General features: G+C 40.9%; 1 protein-coding gene across 1 annotated transcript in view; it reads right to left on the reverse strand.

Moving 5' to 3' along the window:
- Nucleotides 1-25,084, reverse strand: part of mical2a (microtubule associated monooxygenase, calponin and LIM domain containing 2a) — an 858,504-nt gene that overhangs the window by 703,659 nt on the left and 129,761 nt on the right. The gene's annotated exons all lie outside the window — the stretch shown is intronic.

Raw genomic sequence — 25,084 nt, forward strand, 5'->3', positions numbered from 1 at the left:
GGTAAGATGAACTACAACATTATTTTCACCCATTGCAGCAGAGCACTGTAATTCCACCAGAGCAGATCAGACTGCCACACATTAATCACTGTAATCACTGTACATGGACAGCAGTCCTTGTCTTTGAGAGAGCCTTGTGTACTGTACATGTGAGCAATAATAGTTAATCAAGTGTTGTCCCTTCTGTAAGATGCATACCTTGCCTGTGACATTCTGCTAAATGAGCAATATCATCTTCATGAAAGTATTTGTAAAATGTAGTTCCCAGCAGCTCTTGATGTAAATAACCAAAATGGCAGAGGCCCTTTAAAAGATAGAAAAGAGTATTATTTACTTTGTCTTTCAATATATGTTAGTGGTGTTGGATAATTTAACGATTAGGAAGAGAAATCCAAGCATTACTATCTGAAGCATGATTGATAAGAGGTGTGTAGGCGTTACATAAACATTAAAAGTCAGACTTTGTGGTAAAACTCACCTTTGATCTACAAAGACAAACTTCCTGTCAATGGTATGACGTGAAACAAACTCCACAGGCTTGACCTTGCTGGGATTCTGCGGCGGCTGAGAAACAGTGTGAGGATGCAACCGACCAATAGCCACCAGACAGCCCAAGATACATCCATCATTGTCCAGCTCATTATTTTCATCCAGATTTACCTCAGTGGGGGGCCAACTATTTAAGTTGCCAGTGCTGTGAATGGTGCAGAAGCCTTTACAATCTGCTGTGGATAAAGAAACATTGTTCAGGTGTATTCTAAAATGATAAGCAACACTGATGTATGAGCATTAGACTTGATAAATCAACAGAACACAAAATATTGGTTCAATGGATACTGTGGGCACTAAGCATAATTCTTTTTCCAGCAGCTGGAGAAAAAATCTTCATCTTCCATGTTTCGGTTGCACTTATCCTGCAGAAAAATGAGCGTCTCATCCCAGAACAGTCATAAAGAACTTGGATTAATATCTGTCTTCACGAAAAGACCACCTGGAAATAAAGAATTTTAAAAATGTAACAGCGGAACTAGATAACAGTGTAATTTATTGTACTATAAGACATCAAATACATACCTACTAGTACCAAAATATAGGCATAGGGGAAAAGACTAGATTTTGAATTTAAGGTAAATAATGATGTAAGTTGTTTGGATGAATTATCCTGCGTTTGTTTGCATAAATATTAACTGAAATTATCTAAGGTGCTCTTGCTATTATTGTGGATTACTTTTTGCATTGGTGAATCCCTCTTGTGGTGCGGTTATTGCTGAGGATATCTGCTCCTTGACTGTGGAAATGTCTTTAGGATGCAGGTAATCAAACAGGCTCTGACCCATCAGGTCATTCTCGAGACAAACAGATGAAATGCAGAAGGAGTGAGGGCCATATTACACAAACAGTATCCACAGTATGCCATTCAGTCTCAAAATATACACTTAGTAAAGTCAAAATTCTAGCAGACTGAAGTAAGATTACTGTCATTTAAAATGACCAGCACCTACCGGGCTATATGATCTTGTTTACTGATTCATAAACAAACAATGTTTTTCCTAGATCGCAGTCAACAACAAACCGAGAGCCATCAGCTGCCTGTGTAGTAAGACAGAGCACCAGAAGTGAAGATCACAGTTTATAACATTTAATTAATTTAAACTGAAAACTATTAAGTCAGAGCTGACCAAAGGCTCTCAGTAGCACAAAATAAGATTGGATTTGTGGTGGGAACACACCAGAACCCCTTGTAAGAACCCCATAGTAGTAATAATAGTAGTTCAGAAGCTTTTCTTTGTGCCCTTAAACCTGCATTTCTTGATTTTTGGCTGCTTGGGGGCAGTACAACAAACAAAACACTGACATATTATCACCTATAAGCTGATATAGTGAACATTATCATTCATTTTAAGTCATGTTTGTGTCCACCTGATGAATGTAAGTCCAATATTCACTTTCCTTTTAGTTCTGTTTTTACGCTCCACCAACTCCTTAGCTTACTCTTTAGCTTCTAAATTCTCCACTAGGTTTACCAGCTAGTCGCTAACTTTACTGAAGGACTCTGAAATGCTCCGTGGAGCTGAGCGGAACTAAGGTTCACATTTTTCTGACCATGACAAATACATTATGTATTCATTATGTAGCTTTTATCAGTGGTTGTGGCCCTATAATTGACCTTACAGAATGTTTAAGCCATGGGTGAATGCTAATGTTTATTAACTGTGCACTATGAATAGAAAAGTAACAGTACACAATTCTTACAAAATTAAATGAAAAAGTGGCGGACCTTGGCACCAAAGTCTATGACCAAAATATAGCTTCTTTAATTAATTTTGTGCTAAAGTGTGATAGTCAAAGCCATTTGTCCATGCACCTGTCTTACAGATGCAGCATTATATTGTATACCATTTAGAAGAATACAATCATAAAACATAATACAAATGGTATTCTGATGTCTAACACATATTTTAGGTAACAAAATGTCTTCCCGAAGGTGTATTTAACTCATGCTGGAGGCGTTAAGTTTAGCTGAATCTTTAATGTCAACAAATATTGCAGGCACCTAAAACACAGATGCTTAAACCAAATACTTCAGCACAGACAGAATGTGTTATGTGTTTACTTCCTCCATGATCTTGGCAGGATGCAGCACTATCTTATCATACAGCTGGTACGTCTCCCATCATCTTTAGAGACACAGAGTTGAAGTATTCCTCTGGCTGGAATGGTTATGAGGTTGTGTTGGACACTGACCTGAATGAGACCTGGGTACCACTGTCTCAACTTACATAGCACGAGTTCATGAGCTGGAAATTCCACCACATCCGTAGAGTGACTTACAGGTCATTGTATATATGAAGTGTCCATACTTTAATCTGTCAGGTCCATGTGGAGACGACTTCATAGAAGTGCTGCAGGTACTTCCACCATATGAGATGCAGCGGATTTCATAGAGTAAGGGGCTCTCCACACATGTGATTCAGTCAGTGCACACATCAGAGGTGTGGACTCGAGTCATGTGAATTGGACTCGAGTCAGACTCGAGTCATGAATTTGATGACTTCAGACTCGACTCGACAAAATGTACAAAGACTTGCAACTCGACTTGGACTTTAACATCAATGACTCGTGACTTCACTTGGACTTGTGCCTTTTGACTCGAGAAGACTTGCTACTTCCCATGAAAACTGGGGAAGAAAATGTTCACACGGCCGCGCCGCTCTCAGTTTATCTGCATCTGTGAAAAAAATGTGCACCACCTGTATGCATGCAGAGAGCACGCGCGCTGCCTGCACGACATCCAATCACTGTAGTCCCACGTTGTTTTGATTCGACAGCATCTAAGCAGGCACATTGCAAGACAACCAATGAAGCACAAGCAACAACGCGCCAGTTGGCAAAATGATACCGAAGATAGTTTCGTTTGGCTTTAAAAATTACGAGGTAGTCGACAAAAAAAGAGTTGCAATTTGCAAAACATGCGGGCCCTTCTTTGATTAATGTCATTGTATAAAAAGAGATTTAAATAAATACAAATCTTACAGACATACATGATTTGTATAAATTTTATTTCTGTGGTAAGAGGACTTGAAATGACTCGAAACTAAAATGGTAGGACTTTGGACTCGACTTGAGACTTGTTGGCTTTGACTTGTGACTCGACTCGGGACTTGCCTCATCTTTGACTCGACTTGACTCGGGACTCGAGGGCAAAGACTTGAGACTTACTTGTGACTTGCATAACAATGACTTTGTCCCACCTCTGGCACACACCTGAACAAGCCAGCTAAGAAGCAGATAAGACCTTTTAACCTGAGAAATCGAAAACATGAGTTGAGAGAGAGAGAGAGAGAGAGAGAGAGAGAGAGAGCTTGAGAGAGAGAGATGATCGCTTCAGCAGAGATCTCTTCTCACCACATGCCGGCAGCAGAGCGCAACAAACGGATGAAACATCTCTGAGAGTCTGTCTTTTTTAAACCATCAATCAAATGATTGTTAATAAAATTGTAAATCATCAGACACAATACTTCACAATAAGTATTTGAATATGTAGAAGTATGGCATTAGAAGAGTTATGAATTCTCATTTGATGCAGTTTCATTGTATAATGAAGAGAGAGACTTGGAGAGACTTTGGTATCTATTAAGATCTAAAGTAACAATATATTTAAGATACAAATCAGGCCTACAGTAACATAAATTGTTCTGTGCTGCGGAAGATGCTGGAAACCTTGTTGATAAGACAGGGACGTTAAATGTCCATTTCCCCTCTGAGGTCAGCCGTTCTAGTTGACAAATGATGCAGTTCCACTATCTTTAAAATGAAGTATCAAACACATTTTGTATTGCCAGCTGCACACACTCATATTATTACTCCACCAAATCTTTGGTCAAAAGGGCAGCCTGCTTCGAAAGCAGACATTTTGATTTACAACAGTAAAATCAGTTTTGTCTTGAGCACGTCACAGGCACATCTGAAGATGCATATAACCCTGTCTTCTTAATTAATGCCAACAATTCATGTCACACACAACAATTAAGACTATTTGACAAAGATTTAGTTACATGTTCAAATGTGTGATGCAAATGATCATTCATTTGGAAATCAAAAGTGAAAGATTTAATCTGGATTGGAAGATCTGTAGTGTGGATTTAGCTGTAAGAATGTTCTAATTAAATGTTTATTCTTATATATCTTATTTGAGAAAGCAGTGGGAAGATTGGCTCAATTTCAGTCCATTGCTGTCATTGGTTATGTTGCAGTAAGTCCACTAGGAGTCTCAGCAGATGTCGATGTCCTGTGTCACTGTAAATGACAGTGTTAGACTTCAGCCAGTCCAGAGTCACTCCAGTTTATACACAGAGGTAATTGAGTTCAGACCAGTCCCTTTCACTGCTGGGTTTACTTCAGAAACCCAGGGCTTCTGGCACAACCTCTGCTACATTACATTTATTTGGCAGATGCTTTTGTGCTTGCAACTGCATTATACTCCACTTCCTCCTGTTTAGTTTAGAAGATAACATCTCGGCTTGGCTGAGTCAGAACTTCACAAAATAAATGAACATAAACATTGATAACAAAATGGATTTTACACAGGGCAACCCGCCTTGAATTGTATCTGCAGTATGTGACGAGACATCATGGTCTTTATTTTTATTAATACGGGGAAACACACAACAGACATATCATTATCAAACAGTGGTATAGAATTGGTGGTGATCAGTCTTTTAGCTACAAAGCAAACACAAAGCTGTCATTTTAAGCAATAGATTCGCAAGTGACACGTATAACTAATTGTTTTTGCTTTTTGGCTGTTTTCACCCTTTTTTTAACAGCTGGGCCAGGACAGGCTGTCATGTCTTCTAATTTAATATAATTCAGGCAGAGAGATGTGAACGTGCAACATTATACCTTATTTAACTCCCACCATCTGCTCATCCTGTGGGATAAAGTGTCAGTGTACCACATATTGACGTGTAAAATCAAATCAAATAAAAAAATGTTTGGCCTTTTTCTAACGTATTTTCTGAATCCCATGTATAAGTCTTCTCTGTGATTTAACCAAATGTTGTTATTTATAGTGTTTCCCACAATAAATTGCATTTTTATTGCTTTCATTTCATAGTTTTACACACTTTAGGATTAAGAGGAATTTGCTCCTGCTAAATCAGTTTAGATTTGCTCAGCAGATAAAGCTGACATGGAATTAATATGAGAGCACAGCGAATTTAGATACAAAAAATAGAATAGCCTTTAAAGTTCATTCAGCTGTTCGTCATCACAAGACAAAAAATGAATTACCATGTGTGCAAATATAGGCACACAATGCAAAATGGTATTGGACTCAGTCAAATAAAAGAGTCATGAATCAGGATGAGTTAAAAATGAGTTACAGTAAATGTAGATTTGGGTCTTGGTTTAAAAGATGATAAGTAGCCAAGAGCTTTATGCTTCATGACCTGTTATGTTTGAGGAGGAACACTTTTGCACATAAAACTGGAGCCATAAACATCTGAATCAAATATGAAATAAACAATCCATTGTCATAAGTAAAAAATATCTAAAAAGTACATCAAAGGCAGCTGAATTTAGTATTGTATTCTGTGGTGTTTTTGCCATTTCACTCTTTATTTTACTTTAAGTACATTGATTATATGACAGACATTACAAGACTAATCTTAACAGAACAATATCTAATAAAATATTTTCAATAAGAGTGTACTTTTTCTACCACAATTCTTCAAAATGTTTCACCACTTAAGGCATCTCTTGCCATCCAGTTGCCTGATACTTTGTACTTAGAAATCCTATGACCTGGATGACTGAGCATTTGTATAGACATAATGTATGTAAAACATGTACGCAACTATATCAGATTCTCTGTTATCTTGTGTATCACAAGGACCAAACCAGATGTCATCTAATCAGCTTTCCTGTCAGCCTATCTGTAACCAAAACATTGCAAGAAGCAATTTGTATTCTTTCCTTAAAAAAAACAAAAAAAACAACAAAAAAAAAAAACATAGCAACACAATGTGAAACCAGAGATGAGGCAACAACACAAAAGGTCAAATGTCTAAGTCAGACAAAAGTAATCCGAGACCAAAAGTGCTAATGGGTAGATTGAGTGTACCGTATCAGAACACCCATCAATTTAAAGGCTTCGTACTTTGCTGCTTTGGAATATAACTGTATTAATGTCATAATGTTCATAATGTCAGTTATGCTTTTAGTAGGTGCATTTCAGCTGCATGATAATTATTGCCTCAGTCTGACACAGACATTTTAAAGTAATTAATGAGAACTCCTGATGGAAAAAGACCTTCTATGGCAACTGGGATCAGATGATGACTAAAGTCTTGTTACAGTCTGTCTAGGTCACACTGGTGAAAACTGTTTGGCTGTTGAATTAAAGCGACTGAATCACACGGTTTATCTGATAAAAAGCTAGTCAAAACAAAATCTTGACTGGATGCTTTTGTCCACAGCTAAATGCTTGTAGTCATCTCACTATTTCTTTTTTTATCATCTGACACATTTAATTTATTCTTTTTGCTTAAGTATGTAGTATAATGTGTTATTTTACTTTAAAATACTGTATGTAATGTGTAATGTAATTTACATTACACATTTAAATGTGTATTTACATGATGTATCAATGTAAAGCTTCAAAACATACTGAAATTGTACTGTGCTGGTACTCCAAAGTAGGATTTCTTCAGTACTTCAGTACTACAGCCAGACAGAAGAAGCTGCCAGTGGCCACCTGAAAAAAGCAGTATCTGTAAATCACTTTATTGTTTCAAAATGTTTTTTATTGAGTCAAAGATTATTGTACAGACAGTAACCTAGTCAAGTCAATGCTCATTTTTGTAGAAAGGTGTAAGTAAGATTACAATCATTAATCTGTATATAGAATATTTGGTACAGAAACACACACATAAGAGAGCTTCATTTCCCCATACACTTCCCATTATTTAACCTACTACTCTTACGCATATAACTCACTCAAGAGATACAGTACAACATTGCGTATATGTATTCTACAACTTTCACTGTGACAGGTATAACACAAAGGGCTGCCAAGTTTTACTATATTGTGCTAGTTTGTCCTTCATTGTGTGAATGCTGATTCAGCAGCATTTGAGCAAGAGCCGCTGCTTGTTTGAGTAACGTACAAAACACACAGGCATCATAGCTTCAGCGAGATGTCACTTATGCGACTTTGGGGTGAGCAATGACTGTGAAAATGTGCTCTGAATGCAGAAATATGCATAGAAGTTAAAAATCAAATTTTTGGCCTTGTTTATTTTGTGCAGTTTTGATATTTATTTTAGTCACTTTTGTCCATGCAGTTGTCATGTTCCTCCTCAGTTCTTATTAATGTGCTCTGAAATGCACTTTGCACATGTAAATATGTGTATTCATGTTTAAAAAAATATGACGTATGTGTGTTTCGATGCTATTTTTGAAAAATAAATTTGCTTGGTTTGAATTTTATATAAAAGTGGGTCGTGACTTAATAACCATGGGAAAATGTGGGTCAAAGTGTGAGACCAGTTGAGAACCCCTGGTTTACGACAAACTGCAACTATCTAACTAACTAACTTATTTTTTAAATTGGCGAACATCTATGTGTAATACAAAAACACGGAAACACCCAAAAACAAGTTAAAGGCTATATCAATATACACAATCTCGTGGTTAGCCTTACTAAGCCTCTGTCTTGATTGACAGGTCAGCATGTTGCCACACCCCTAAACTATGTATTATATGTGCAATGTTTTGTTCTCTAGATGTCAATACATCAATATCAAGTTTGCTATTTAAACGGTTTGTTGTATTGTCATACTTTATACTTTATCTCTTTCGATGATCTGTCTGAATTGGCTTCTGATCCTGTTAAAATGAGCACTTAGTTTCATGGTTTATTTATTCTGTGGTTTTAATGTGCCAATATTGCTACACTGCTTCCTCTCCAAATATGTCCTCTTACTATCTAGACTTTGGACCAAATAATAAAAACTTGCCATTACAGAACACTTACAAAATATTAATGACAGTCTAAAAAAATGATGAATACAACTTGAAAAAAACACAAAGGCAAAACTAATTTCCTTATTAAGTGTTGCCTTTCAGCATCTTTAGTTCAGTCTGTGTTTGGGTTCCTACAGATGTTTAGATGACTGGTTTCCATGACAGCACTCCTCTTCACCTCAATATAGGCCCCACCTTTTATTGTTTTAGGGAGGTTTGCACTTAAGTGTCAAGAGTGCTCTCCTGCCTGCGCATATTGATCTATGATTTATTTGCACATTCAGTTTTCTGAATAAGGAGCAGTTTTCCAGCATTTCTTTAGATTTTGTCCTTGAAGCAATCTTGTACAAAGCTTTCATTTTAAGTTTTATTAGGATTTTCTTTTTATGTTTTTTAAAGTGATCCTATGCATGGATATGTGCTTTTTCCACGTACAAATAAAGAATAAGGTATGGCCTCAGGAAAAGAGGGATATAAAGAGATTGGCTGTTCCTAACAGATGTATGCATGACTGTTGGGTGAGATTTCACCAGAGAGCGGGTAGAGACCTCACTTCAAAGTCTGGACATATGATGTCTCATGTCAGATCTTTGATGATGCGTCTTTGATCAGCACCATCTTTGAGTTATTTGTTGAATGACCTAAAAGGGGAATGCCAAACTGCTGTAGACCTATAAGTGGTTCTATAGCTGGTGTGACTCCTAAGATAGAGTTAAAATTATTTCTGTGGCTCCGATTTACTTCTCTAGCCACAGCATGTTCTGTCTATCTCTTCCATATCCACATGTACTCAAAGAGACTGTGTTAATCTTTTCTGGACTGTAGAGGCCCCTGATACCAAGTTTTAAAAATTAACATGATGTTGTGTGTGCAATTTAAAAAGCAAACTTAAAAAAATATATATATATATATATATATATATATATCCCTGCAGTTAATTTTCCTGTCTCTCTTTGCATAACTCAAGGAGTGCTGAAATGTTCTGTTGCGGCAGCTTAATTATCTCTAAATTGTCTTGATCAAGCTGGTCGGTTTGTATTGAATGATTCATGAAAATCCAAAATAAATCAAGCTAGATTTGTGTTGTTGTGTAGAAGAAGTTAGCATTATATGCAATAGAAATTGAATTGTTCCACATGAATTTCACTCTTTTATATTCTAAAACTGTTAATACCATAAGACCAATCAACATGCACTGCATTTAAATATGAGGCTGGGACAAATTAAGTTAAAGCAAAAAGCAAATGTGTAATGTATACTTGGTGTGAACAGTTTTTTGTGTTTAACAAGCCTTAAGCCTGGTTCACACGGGACGATTTTAAAATTGTCGGCCAATTTTCCAATCCTGAGAGACTCCACACACGGCGATAAAAAATCACGGGTCTAACAGTTTTGGTCGTACAGTGTGTGGTGCGCAGCACACGGCAAAATCAACACATCACACACGAACCGATTTGACTCCCGAGCATTCCCAGGTCAGACGGGAAATCTCGCAAAATCCCTCGAGATCAAACGTGACTTCAGAGTAAACAATCATGGCGGACGAAGAGGATGCAGTGGCGATAGTTTGTAGTTTGTTTTTAACCGAAAAAAAACTTTATCACAGGTCGACGAGTTGGTCCTCCGTCCACCGGACTTTCTGGTGCGCCATGCCACCGGCTGTTTTGATTTTGTTTCCCGGTGCTTTCCTCGCCGCCTCGTCACCTCGCTTTCTGATTGGCTACAGTCCACAGTCCACAGGCTGCGTGCTCGTTTGTCCCCGGGGGACACCACACATGAGGAGAAATTGGGCCAAAATAATCCAACATGTTGGATATCCCCGATTTGAGATCGGAGCGGTCCTGACATCCTTCCGAGCAGACGAGAGCAGTCTTAACACACCACACACGGCAGGAATATCTGATCTGATTATTTTACGATAATCGGAGCATCCTTAAGATTGTCGGAAATGGGGCTAAAATCGGCCTAATTATCCTGCCATGTGAACCAGGCTTTAGGCTATATATCTTCTTAAAGAGCAACCAGCAGCTACATCTTCTCAGCCAATTCATCCAGGAGCAGCGGGGCTCTGTGATTATGAGAAGAGGCTAAGAAAGTGCACACATTTTATTATACCCTAATAAGGGACAAGAGGCCTCCAGCCTCCTAGACATGCACTATACATTTTAGATGTGACCCCACTGCTGTTAAAGAGCTTTCAGTCCTCCTCTCCAAAGACGGAGAGTGTTTCTGTATGACTGAACTCAGCTGTTTCTAAATGCTAATCAGCATGCCTGCTATTCAGGCTCAGACCATCTGTGGACCTCCACCAATCACAGCATACTAACCATACCATACTGTTGCCTCTTCTACTACTTTGCTGAGGCAGTGAGCACAAAAGAAATTCTAAACAGCTCAAGAAAAAAGCTTCAGTCCAGGAAGAATTACTTTTTTACCATCTGTGTGAGAGCTTTCTTCCTCTCAGCAGTTCTAGTTTTTACATCATCAATATGCTGATTAATGTTAGGTTTTAGCTTAAACCTGAACTTGTAATTTTGCAAATAGAGCAGTTGGCCGGTATATACAGTTTTCCAGTGGTTCCACAAAATGAATGGTCATTATCTTCACTGGGAGACGTAGTTTCTTTGATAGCATCTGCCCTGAGTGACGCCAAAGATGAGGATGAGCAGATAAGATGAGCAATGATAGAGCTGACAGTGAAGTGAACTGATTGACAACCTTTAAACTTTCCTTTCCTGATGATAATCAGCTTTTGAGGGCTGTGAGTATATGATCAGTGATAGACAGTGCCCCTCTAATGGCACGAGTTTTGCATAAAGCCCAAATAAATACTATGATAATAAAAAACTTGAATAAATATGAAATTATAAGACATAATACGTTTATTGTGATAGTGAGAGTGATAATGGTCATTGAAAACTGTTCAGTCCATTTAATCTTTTTATTGTTCTACAAGTGGAATTTTTTGCAGCGAGGCACCTAACTATAAAAACACAAAACAATCAGAAAATATGACGTGTAAACTATGCTGTCGGTACAGAATATAGGGAGAAATGTTGATAAAAACAACAATTAAGTGTGAGGATGAGAGTGTAGGATACGTAAGATAAACACATTAGCTGTGTGACTGTGAGAGGCACTTTGTGGTTTATTTGAATTAAGTATATATACTGTATTTCACTTGGAATAAACAAGGCTGGTCCAGATTGGCTAAAATGGATTTTGGTTTTTGTGTAATTTGTCAGCTAATAGTTTGCTACAAAGGAAGGTTGCTGATTAACACCAATGTTGCAATGATGTTACTCCTTGATGATTTTTGTTTGACTACAGTATCAGTACTGACAAAGTAAGATCTAAAGATTAAGTGTTTCTGTTTGTGTCACGTGCGTGAACAAAATAGACTTCAAACATTTTCCAACCGTGAAAGGATTTTTTATTGTCTTCTATCTTGATAAGAAGCTTGTGTTTCCCCCAGAAATAGTAGCTACAACACTCCGGCCAGATATGGTCCTGTGGTCTCCAACAACAAAGCTGGCATATGTTGTGGAATTAACAGTACCATGGGAAGATGGGGTTGAAGAGGCTTTATGAGAGGAAAAAGAACAAATACTCAGACCTGGTGGCTGAAGCATCCCAGGGCGGCTGGAAGACTAGCATCTTCCCAGTAGAGGTGGGATGCAGAGGATTTGTTGCCACATCTACCACCAGTTTGTTGAGAAAAATAGGGGTGAAGGGTCGCTCCCTCCAACAGGCCATCAAGTAAATGTCAAGTGCTCCCGAGAAAATCAGTAACTGGCTCTGGATCAAGCGTAAGGACCCCAACTGGGCAGCAAGGTAGAGACAGATGGTATGCAGTCAGGCTTAGGCCCAACTCAGGGAGAAGGACGCCCCTGCCATGCAGAGTCCATCAGGGAAATGGAGGGTATGGCATGAAGGGGGGTGTACCTGGGACACTAGGTACACTGTTGAGCCCTCTGGAGACGTTGTAGGCTTCAATCAACAAAACGTCAATGAAGCAGGGTGCCCACCTGATGACCCCAATGACATACCTCACCCTCCTTTTCACCACTCCACATCGACTGCTACTGTCAAGAGTTTCCTACTAAAGGGATTGAAACATCTAGTTCTGTTAGCTTTACTGATCTTCTGGAAGAAAACCCAGTGACTGTTGTGAAAGTGCAGCTGACGACAAGGGAAACACTGTGTGACAGCATGGAGAGACTGACAGGAGGAAATAGACCCCAACGGGGCTGTTATGGGCTAGCTACCCATAGCAACAGGCTCCGTCACCCTATTAGGGTAAAAGAGCCACCTTATCTGGCTACGAAAAGTTCAAAAAGAAGAATAGCCCTGGAGTCTGTGAGAGCAGGGGCGCAAGAAGACTCACAGACTGACCTCCCGGTAATGACCCTTGGAATGGACATGGCAACGAATGAAGGAAGTAGTAAGACTCTTGAGAAACCAGCAGCTGGACATGTTCTTCAGACTTGCGTGTGTGGATGGGCGAAAGAAACATCAACCCATGGTCTTAAGGTACATCAGGGACGGAAGAAATGCCTGAAAACCACCAACCCAGGGCCCTGCATTGACCGGATTCTGTCAAGAAGAAGGTTAAATCAGTCGGATGAAACTCAGCGGCAGGAAGAAACCCACAGTCCGCAGAGAATCAGCACCCCAGGGAACGAGGAGGAAGCTTCAGGCAGAACTATCAGTCCAAGACACCAACCAGCTCACCGCAAAAAAGAAAACATGCAAGGACGTAAGCCGTTAGTGAAATGGCCAAAGTCTAACAGCAAGAAGTGGGAAGTCATCAACACAGATTTAAGCCTTATCCTAAGTAACATCAAAGGATCAGCCGAGAAGAAGCTGGAGAAGATGGGCAACCTTATCTACAGCTACGGAGAGGAGAAATGTGGAGTGAAGGAGCAAGTCAGAAAGAAAGATATGCTTCCCGCCCCCAAGTCCCGTCGGTTGCAAGAAATCCAACAACTTGTGAAAGAGAGGCGACGGCTAAGAAAGTTGTGGAGAAAGGCGACGGCAGAAGAAAGGGAAGGAATTAACCTCCTTCAAGAGGACCTAAAGCAGAGGCTCTCAAAACTCTGCCGAGCAGAAAGCCTACGGATGCGCTGGAAGAAGAAAGAAAAAGCCAGAACCGATTTCTACAAAGACCCTTTTAAATTTGTGAAAGGAATATTCACAAAGGAGAAGAGTGGATCCCTGAAAACATCAAAAGACCAGGTTGAAGAACATCTGAAAACCATCTATACTGATGAGAAGAAAGATGAACCGATCGTTGTCCCCACTGACATCCCTCCAATATCCCCCCCACAACATCAGTTTGATATCTGCCCTCCTAAGCTGAGCGAGGTGAAGCAGGCAGTAAAAAAAAAGCAAGATTGGCATCTGCACCAGGCCCTAACGGCGTACCGTATAGTGTCTACAAGAACGCTCCAGATGTTTTGAAATTCCTGTGGAAAAACATGAAAGTGGCGTGGGACAAGCAAATCATCCCGAAAGCCTGGCGAAGAGCGGGAGGGGTGTTCATCCCGAAAGAAAAGAACTCAACCACCATTGAACAGTTTCACCAGATAAACCTTCTGAACATTGAAGGCAAGATATTTTTCAGTGTGTTGGCACAACGACTGACACAGTATTTAAAACAAAACCACTTCATTGATACATTAATCCAAAAGGCTGGCATCGCAGGTTTTTCGGGATGCCTTGAACATAACAGCATCATATGGCATCAAATCCAGGCTGCAAAGAAAGAAGGGAAAGACCTCCACGTCTTGTTCCTCGATCTGGCCAATGCCTATGGTTCAGTCCCTCATTCATTTCTCTGGGCTGCCTTTGATTTCTTCCAGGTGCCAACTACAATCACAAATCTAGTGAAACACTACTTCCAGGATCTACAGTTTTGCCTCACAACATCAGGCTTCACCACAAGTTGGCAACCACTGGAAGTAGGCATCATGGCGGGGTGCACCAGCTCCCCATTGGCCTTCACAATGGCAATGGAGATCATTATCAGAGCCTCGAGATGGGTCGTGGGAGGAGAACGACTACAATGTAATCAGAGGTTACCACCAATTCGAGCATACATGGATGATTTAACAACACTCACAACAACTGTCCCCTGCACCAAGAGACTGCTAGAGACACTTCATCAAAATATAACATGGGCGAGGATGAAGTTAAAGCTCAATAAGTGCAGAAGCATTTCCATCGTGAAAGGCCAAGTCACAGACCAAAGATTTCATGTCGGCGGAACACCTGTCCCAACTGTTTCAGGAATGCCAGTGAAGAGCTTGGGGAGATGGTATGATGCGAAGCTCAAAGACACCAATCAGTTTGAACAACTAAAAAATGATACCAGCATGTACATGGAGCGCATCAACAAGACCTTGTTGCCAGGAAAACTCAAGTTGTGGTGCTTTCAGTTTGGCATACTCCCAAGACTATTGTGGCCGTTAACTGTGTATGAGATCCCTATCACCAAGGTTGAAAAGTTGGAACGGTTGATAAGCACACAGCTGAAGCAGTGGCTTGGAGTTCCACGTTGTTTAAGCTCCGTCGGACTTTATGGACATGGCAAGTTGGAATTACCAATCACAGGGCTCGTGGAAGAGTTCAAATGCACCAAAGCAAGGCTCGTCATGACCCTAACTGAATCTGAGGATGCAGTCATTCGTACAGCGGCCCCCCGGGTGGTAGCAGGAAGGAAGTGGACTCCATCAGAAGCTGTTCAGAGTGCAAAGTCTGCGCTTCACTTCAGAGATGTGATTGGACAAGTACAGCATGGGAGGGCAGGGTTCGGACTCATCCCAAAAACTCTTCTGTGGCACAAAGCAACATCAGTGCAGAAGAGACGGCTAGTGGTAGAAGAAGTCAGGAGACAGGAGGAGGGAGAGCAACATGCCAAAGCCGTCTCAATGGCCAAGCAGGGGAGATGGACCAACTGGGAGGGCCTGGAGAAGAAAAAGCTTAGCTGGCGTGACATCTGGCAGATGGAAGGAGCGCGGCTGAGTTTTGTCATCAGAGCCACATACGACCTGCTACCCTCCCCCCAAAATCTGAAAGTGTGCTATGGAGAAGATCCCGCCTGCCCCCTGTGTCAAGTACCTGCATCCCTAAGGCACATTCTATCAGGGTGCACTACAAGTTATAGCCAGATATGGTCCTGTGGTCTTCAACAACAAAGCTGGCATATGTTGTGGAATTAACAGTACCATGGGAAGATGGGGTTGAAGAGGCTTATGAGAGGAAAAAGAACAAATACTCAGACCTGGTGGCTGAAGCATCCCAGGGCGGCTGGAAGACTAGCATCTTCCCAGTAGAGGTGGGATGCAGAGGATTTGTTGCCACATCTACCACCAGTTTGTTGAGAAAAATAGGGGTGAAGGGTCGCTCCCTCCAACAGGCCATTAAGTCCATGTCAAGTGCTCCCGAGAAAAGCAGTAACTGGCTCTGGATCAAGCGTAAGGACCCCAACTGGGCAGCAAGGTAGAGACAGATGGTATGCGGTCAGGCTTAGGCCCAACTCAGGGAGAAGGACGCCCCTGCCATGCAGAGTCCATCAGGGATATGGAGGGTATGGCATGGAGGGGGGTGTACCTGGGACGCTAGGTACACTGTTGAGCCCTCTGGAGACGTTGTGGGCTTCAATCAACGAAACGTCGATGAAGCAGGGTGCCCACCTGATGACCCCAATGACATACCTCACCCTCCTTTTCACCACTCCACATCGACTGCTACTGTCAAGAGTTTCCTACTAAAGGGATTGAAACATCTAGTTCTATTAGCTTTATTTGAGCGCAGTGGTGGGTTGTGTACTGCGCTACAACAGCAGTTTAATATAGCCTTTATTTTGTTTGAGGGACGTCTGACAGATACTAAGTTCCTATATCAGCCAATGAAAAAGCAGCATGTTGCAGTGGGTGTAGTGTCTTCAGTACAGTATATTAAAGGGATATTTCACCGCTGGAAAGCTGAATATATCTTTAAATTGGGTCACTTATGTAGTATAAATGTGAAAAAAAAATTGAAATTGGTGCCTTCTAGGCCGAGAAAAGCCAGGAAATGTGTTTTCGGCTCATGTGGATGAAAGTCACCAAATCCCAGAATGCACTTGCTTCGCTGCTCTGAGTACACTCTCAAGCCACGCCTACCGTTTACAGACAGACAGTGAGACGGTCAACTCAATTCAACTGTTTTATTGTCATTTCAACCATATAGTTACACGAAACAACATTTCACCGTGGCTCAAGTGGTTACACAATTCAAATATATAAAAACGACATTATATAAAAACGATATACGAAACACATTATATGCTCCGTAAAGTTCAGCTAACACACACTAGCATTAGCACTTGGTAGGCTGTAAAACACATTGGAGACGAGACAGCAGGTCTCATATTTCAGACACTGCAAAGTTATATGTTGTTTGTCGGGCTATTTCGTTATTAAATTCACTTCTGATACTTTTTTAAGCGATAAATCAACTATATAAAGCTCAAATATGGGCCGTTTTACGAAAATTGATGGCTAATTGCAAGTTTGGTAAGACGTGTTGGACTTTAGGAGCTCCACACAGTCTGACGAGAAAGCAGCAACCTCCATACACAGTGAAAGTCACCGTTTCTCGGTTACTGGACGACCAGGGCTCGGGGCTCCGCGGAACTCCGGAGCTGCAAGCTAGGCTATGTGTCCCATTTAATCCTATGGGAAAAGATCGTTGCTACACTTTCGGCATAACTTTCGTATATTTACAGTTTGAATTTCATCACGCCACTTACATAACATATACCCCAAGGTCTTATAAAGCTAACAATGGTGTCCGATTTCAATTTAATGAATTTTTGTGAACATTAGGGGTTTCGTTAGCTGCGACTGTCCCTCCAATAGACACACATGATATGCTCCGTAAAGTTCAGCTAACACAGCTAGCTACTAGCATTAGCGCTTGGTAGACTGTATCACCGAGTATACAAATTTGCATGTAATGTAGAATGGTCGGCATTTAACAGTCACAAACTCCACCAGCAGTTAGCAGTTAGTTGGATACAAGCACCCCCATTTCTGCACCAGGCAGTCCGTGTTGACACAGCTCACCTCCACTAGCTAGCCTTACCCAGCGACAGAGCTAGTGGAGTAGCTAGACTGGTAGCTGGATAGTCCGTAGCTGGATAGTCTGATACAGCAATTGTTTCCACAACAACAAAAACACAGCAGTCTCTGAACTCGCGTTGGGAGTTTCATTGAAGTTGGATGTAGTCCAGTTTGTTGTCTAATGAGCGAACACTTGCAAGCAGGATTGATGGAACAGGTGGCCGACTAGCGTTAGGTTTCCACAGGCAAACTCGTTCAACGTTCCCCGCTGATGATGTCCCTTCACCGGCCAGAGGCTTCGAGCAGCACCGCTGGTCTCCATAGCAGGCGGGCGAAGCTGTGTCGAGTATTCCATCTGTAATAAAGTGTCCTGCATATTCTCCGATCTGTACCAATGTATCCCGGTGGTACACGTGTGCGGTAGTTTGAATGCACATAATTGTTTTTCTAAAATTTCCTTCGGGATGAATAAATCTATCTATCTATCTAAAGTTTTGATGCTGAGAAGCCACTAAGCTACGCGAGGATTCAAGATGGCTGACAGTCGTTTTGGTTCGTGAAATTTCGGAGAATGCCGGAGTCCAACCCCCTATGGGCTATGTGGAAGTAGCTCCTAGTACTGGCTGTAGTCCTTTGCCTCTGGGCAAAAATCTTCCGATGACGTAAAATGACGATTTTTGCGTCATCTGAAGATTTTTTTGCAGACCCACAATACAGAGATCTCTGGTCTCAGGGGGACATGAGGGAGGGAAGCACAGTCATTCAAAAATACTACCGTGTTTCTATTGACACAAAGCTTAATGCTAAATCGGTGAAGTATCCCTTTAACATATTTGACTTTTCGGCCTTTTCCGACCATGTAATATTTCAATCGTTTGGACTTTCATTAAAACCTTCTATGTGTCTGTACCATCTGTAATTCTCAGACATGATTCACTCCTGCTCTATCCAAACTTCATACTTTTTTTATAATCAGCTTTGTGGAAATGAGACGGTTGAGACAAATCTGTTTCAGTATAATGAGGCCAGGGCTGTGTGTCATTCCCTTTCTCACTCATTCACTGTTTCCTATACAATAGACACTTGTATAGTGAGATTTTCAGACACCTATAATTCGTCATCCATTTTGTGTCATTACTGACAGAGATTTTTCATCAAAGGATTATTAGCAAAAGTGTATTAGCCATGGACACTTTTTGCACCATTATGGGAATTTGTGGGGCACTACTCAGAATTCGGATACTATGAATAAAATAGCAGACAGGCAATATTGTGCTAAACAAAGCCCTGGTTTACACACTGACATAGCATTGATTTTGGCCTGATTGTCACAGTCCTAAAAGTTGCCTTGCCTTGCCCTACAACCTCCAGCCTGTCAGTCTGTCACCAGGGTATAAAGAACGCTGTTGTGCCTGTCAGTCTGTCACCAGGGCAAAAATACATTGTTGTGCCTGTCAGTCTGCACCAGGGTGTAGACAACGCTGTTGCGCCTGTCAGTCTCTCACCAGGGCATAGAGAACACTGTTGTGCCTGTCTGTCTCGGTAGTGCAACTTAACTTCACCGCGTTCTCGCCATTACATTATATTACAGCAAATGCTGTCTGTGTGAATTTTTGAAAACTGTAACCACACTTGCGACCGCTTTACCGGCATTGCCTTGACTCACTGTGAGAACAAGCTGCAGAGGACACATAGTCTCCCCCTGTCTGCACTGCGAAGCTGATCTCCGCTCTCTGTGAAACATGCAGAGAGGACAGAGAAGCTTGCGCCTACATGCTCTCAGGTAGCATGATTTGTACTGTATTGGCACTGATTAATTTAACCTGAATCGGTCCTCGGTAGTACCGATTCTGCACTTGAGTACTGATATGGCGAGACAAATTTTCACCTCTACGAGAAATAGCGTCACGTTTTAATATTGCCTCTACTGATTAATATAAACTGATAATGTTATTAGTTACATCTAGGGCTGCACGATTAATCTAATCGCAATCGCAATGTCAATCTGTGCGATTACATAACTGCAAAAATTGTGCGATTTAAGTAAACAAAAAGGTGTGCTGTCTGCATGACACTCTGTGTGCACTGCAGTTTCCACATTGTTACACCCTTCACTTTACCGAGAGTTATAAAAATAGATGAAGCCACTGTATCTTAAGAAGCTTGGTGTTCTCTGTTAACTCACTTTACTTCATCTTTCCTCTCGCTTTTCCGTCACACAGCCGCTACGCTAAGTCCGACACCGCTCACGGTCGGTCCACCACTCAAGCACTGACGTCACGCACTCGCCTGTCGTTCTCGCTCTTTCTAATGCCTGATTTATGGCTCTGTGTAACAACATCCACAAAAGATATGACCTGTCAGTCTGTTTAGGCAGTAGCTCGTGTCGTGTATGGTCACGTGAGTATCAGAAATGTAGAGGGTTTCACACCATGCAGACAACAGAGGTTGTACAAAGTATATTTTGTTACTTAATCACTAGTTATTATATATACACCCATCTTGAATGACATTGTTTATAAGGGAAAATAAAATGTATTATTTAAATAAGAATTATTATTTTTGTCATTACATTTTCTAAAATATTAAGCTAGTTAAAAAAAGTAATGCAATTTTTGTGTATGTATTTCTTCTTATGCTCGTTTAACTTTGTATGTTTAAGTTAAAAAGTACACAACAATTTAGTAGCATATTTTCTGCATTTTCCTTGATAATCAAGTAAACTCATGACACCATTATATTGCAATCGTAATCACAGTATTGTAACTCACAATCACAATATGACTTTTTCTCCAAATCGTGCAGCCCTGTATACATCTGTGCAGGGCATGAAATTGGCACCCGCCCACCCGCCAAATGCGGGTAACTTTTCTGATTGGCGGGTTAAACTGTCAATCTACCTGCCACATTGGCGGGTAGCCAATGAGAATTGAGTGATTCAGATTCGTAACTATCGGTAAGCAGGGTACACGGTTGCTTACGGGCCTGGTCCAATCAGGGGCCCGCATCACTGGAAGACACTGATTGACAGCCGGGGCCCCCTATCGCATTTTCATTACTCACACAATCCCAGCATCCCACGTGCAGCCACTGACCAAGCGGGAGTGAGAACGGGTAAAGTTAATTTCCTAGTTTCTGATATGAAGACGAGTCGTGTGTGTGACTCGAACATCTCACATTTACCAACAAAACGTACAGCAAAAGACCGTGCAAAACATTTCAGACCGTCCTGCCAACCTGTATACATTTTAACATTAATGTACACTGGAACATTTCTTCACTCTAAAGTCAGCGCTGATGTTTCAAATTGTCGGCTCTCTGCAGCGGGCGGGACTGCTCCGTTTCCCCCGCGACTGACGCGCACACACAAACACACACACAGACACACACACACACACACACAAACACACGCACGCACAGACACACACACAAACGCACGCGGTGGATGCAGGAAAAAACGCAGATGAGACGTACAGGATGACCTAAATTGAGGACAGCTACGTTATTGTAAGTGCAATGATAAGTTAAAGTCCAATAAGTACTTTATTAAACCGTATGAATGTGTGTCCAAGGCCAGGTTAGGAAATTAACTAACAATGTAAAGATTAACAAGCCACTGACAATGACAGATATGTTCATATTGGATTCATCCAATAAATTATTTTGTGTCTTAAATCCACCAGCCTTTTTCATATTTTACCAACATTTGCAGCATCCTGAGCCTTTTTGGTAAGGTTCCTAGAAAATCTCAGCCCAGAGTAATTAATTAGCCTAATAGTAATAAGTATTATTCTCCCCAAAACAAGTTTCCTTTTATTTATTTTTTTATTTTTAAGAACTATACAAAAAACATTCATGTGTTATGGTGCGCATTCACCAGTGTTTTGTTGTTGTTGTGGTGCGCGTAGGCTACTCCTGATTTTGTCAGTCATCTCATCTCTTATATGCAGTGGCATAACGAGCCAACACCGGGCCCCTATTCAGGATTATCAAGGCGGGCCCCCCTACTACAGCACGTGATGACGGCGCAATGTTCACGAGTAGGCTACCATGAATAGGACAGGATAGGATCATAGAGTCACAGCAATTCCTGTTTTTCACCTTTATGACGCAAAAAAAAAACTGGCTGGTAAAAAGTCCCTGTGGCAGGTGGATTTAAACATTCACCTGCCACAGTGGCTGGTGGTCAAAAAAGTTAACTTCATGCCCTGCATCTGTGTATCAAAATACCTGCTGCAAAAAAGGTACACTACAGATACTGTATTGTTGGGCTTTTTGCAGGGAGTTTTCAGTGATTGCATTAGCAGTTTTAAGACATTATGCAATGTTTCTATTTAATCCTCATTGACGTAGACTTTGGCAAATCTTGCACAAATATATTTTAAAGCTCTTTCTGCAATTTCAAACAGTGTGAATAATAGTGTGCACAAATGTGCATACACTATAAATTAAAAGGTTAAATGTACCTCAGATGAAATGTGCACATTAACAACTGCTCCTGTCCTGTCATAATGTTTAAATACCCCTTGCATTAGGTTGCAAGAGGTGCAACAAAATCAGAAACTTGCCACATTCTTGCTGTTTTGATCCTATTTCAGTCTCCACTGTACACAATGTGTGAGTTTCAAAAGGAGAAATGGTGTGACCCACAAAAGTACTGCAACACAATCCGTTCCCATTATGTGAAAGCAAACTTTCCCATTAGGTGATAAGGAGGAGGGGGTTACAGCAATTGTTCTGGAGAAAAGATTATGTGATTTTTGCCTTGAGCAGAATCCATTCACTTTTATGGAGAGGAAGATAATTCAGTGAATTTCAGATACACCATGAGTTTTTCTGTAACTGATACACCATGCATACCCGTGAAATCCTCTGTTATGCACGATAAGAGGATGTCTGTGTGTTGTTGGAGGAGATACTACTGTAATATACAGCTCTCTTTTCATCACTTATGCGTGTGGCACCTTTTGCCACAGACTACCTGAAGCTGTTGAACACTTGTAAGATGTAATGTGTTGTATCATTCCACTAAACCCTGATACACTTTAATTAAAACTGAACAGATTAACACCAAGGGAAGCCAGGCAAGGAGCCATGGAGAGCCAACTGAGTTTGGCTCAGAGGGAGTGTAACAAGAGCTCCTATACCAAACTGAATACCTAGCAACCAGACTTCCCTGCCTATTAGGTTATTTTTGTTAAAGCTACTTCACATTAGACATGCTAGTTGCATGGCTTTTGCAATGACAGTATAGGTCAGTCGGTCGACCACTTTGGTCCAGATTAACATATCTCGATAACTGTTAGAATGATTGCCAAGACATTTTGTACGAATCTTGATGAAGCTGTACTTTGCATTTAATGCAAATTAGCAAACGTTAAGATTTAGCTCAAAGCACCACTGTCCCTAAGTGCAGCCTTACAGAACCACTAGCCCTAGCACTTTCCCTACTTCGATCTAAAAAATATCAAAGGTCTATCTTACCCTGTTGAAAGTTTACAAACCCGAATGGCATGTCCATATCACACTCACCGAGGTCATGGACTGTGATTAACGTCACTGCAGAGCTATGCCAAGGTTGAATTTTTTCGAGCAGGGAGAGAGTTGTGTGTGATATGGATGAAAATGGAGGTCTTGATGGAAATTACAGGAAATACATGGATTTAAGCAATATTACACGAGAGGGTTTGATTTAACATCATTATTGGCACGACAGTGATGCGGCTAGGACCGAGGCACTTGCGCAGGGGGTGTATGACCGCACATATAAACACAAAACTGCTTTGCTAGCTCAATCTTGTGTTGTAACTATATCTGCTGAAGCAAATATTTGTTTCCATCGACAGATATAGATAGCTCCTGTACGTCTGCAAAAATCACATTTAGCAGCTATTTTCTAGATAGCGCCATCACCGGCACAGCTGATCCAAACATATCCAGTTATCCGGTTATATACTAGTTGGAGAGCTTTTGTGTGTTCCACTGTGGTTCCTGCCTTACTTATATGAATACAAATGTTTTTAAACAGTTTTTTAATTCAACTCCATAATGTTGACAGAGAAATGGCAGAGTGTGCTCAAATGGCTGTGGGTGTGCTGTCATGCTGATTTGAGCACATTCTAAATGTCTAGTTGACCAATCGGATTGTCTGGTTGGATCTACTTGTTGTATAATAGTAAACGTACTCTACTACTCCAGGATCTGTCTGCTTTTTCCATTTGTCATCTTGAGTGAGGACGTTTTGTAACAGTATCTTCTTTTAGACACCCCTATGCTATTTTTGTTGATGGTATGAAAGGTTTTGAGAACACAACACAGTTTTGAGCATGATTTGCTGTTTTGCAAACAGGAACATAGTTTTGTTGTATGTAGCACCTATTCTCAAAATCTCTTGTTTCTAACAAAACATCCGAACAATGGAGAGAACTGTAACCTAGACGTCTAGACATGTCTAGTCATCTAGTCTTTGAAGACAAAGTGCCCCACCGGACAGCTTGGATTATGTCGATCAATTTACAATGTACTCTAGTGCTTAAAAACATGGCCTCCTATCTCCAGTATAAGCAAAGCAAAATATGTATAGTACTATTAATCTTTGTTTGAAGAGCTTTAAAATGAGAAAATGTCTTTTGGATTAACCACGATGACTTCTTGATTTATCTGCCTCGGGTGATTTTCACAAAGGTGAATTAACCAAAAATAGCAGATTCTTCAGATTGCAGTTAGATATCCATGACACCAGTTATGATGTGGTTTTATGATGTTTGGTATACAAAGAGTAGCATATTTTGCCCTAGACTCTTTGTTGCTCCACTAGATGTGATTTAGGTCCTCTGAAGAAGGTTATTGGAGGGTAATGAGCCTGTTGGTGACAGATCTGAGCTGCATCAGCTTCTACAAAAGGTGACAGGCCTTGAGACGCTCGTAAAGACGTTGTACAGTATCCCACAGGCGAGGTCCCGGGGTCAGCACCCGGCTTTACAGGATTAACACACCTGCCACCAGCACAATGAGGACTAATGAGCGCACACTGGCGGCCCCAGTCTGTTAGCAGCAGGCAAGTGCTCTCTGAGTGGCTCACACCTCAGCGCTGGTATTGAAGTCCTGGCTCTTGAGTCAATGCCTTCATTAGTGACTTCATGGCAGATCACTCTCTGAGGCTGAACAAAGGACCAACAGGAAAGTGACACATTCCTGGGATTAGTGAACTCTGGCAGGTTGTGCCATTAAAAGAAGGTATTTCTTTTTTTCTTGACATGCAAGGAACAGGAAAAAATTATAAATTTCAGTGCAATTAATTTGACGAGTTTGATGTAGTTCGAAGTAGTGTTGACATATTTCAACATATCAAGGGATTTCTGTGCCTAACACATTTGAGGCCGTTATTTAAAAAAATGCTGTATTTCATCTTAACCTAATGGGTTGATGGAAAGCAAATAACGGGC

Source organism: Sander lucioperca, chromosome 3, assembly GCF_008315115.2.
Source record: "Sander lucioperca isolate FBNREF2018 chromosome 3, SLUC_FBN_1.2, whole genome shotgun sequence".
NCBI lineage: Eukaryota > Metazoa > Chordata > Actinopteri > Perciformes > Percidae > Sander > Sander lucioperca.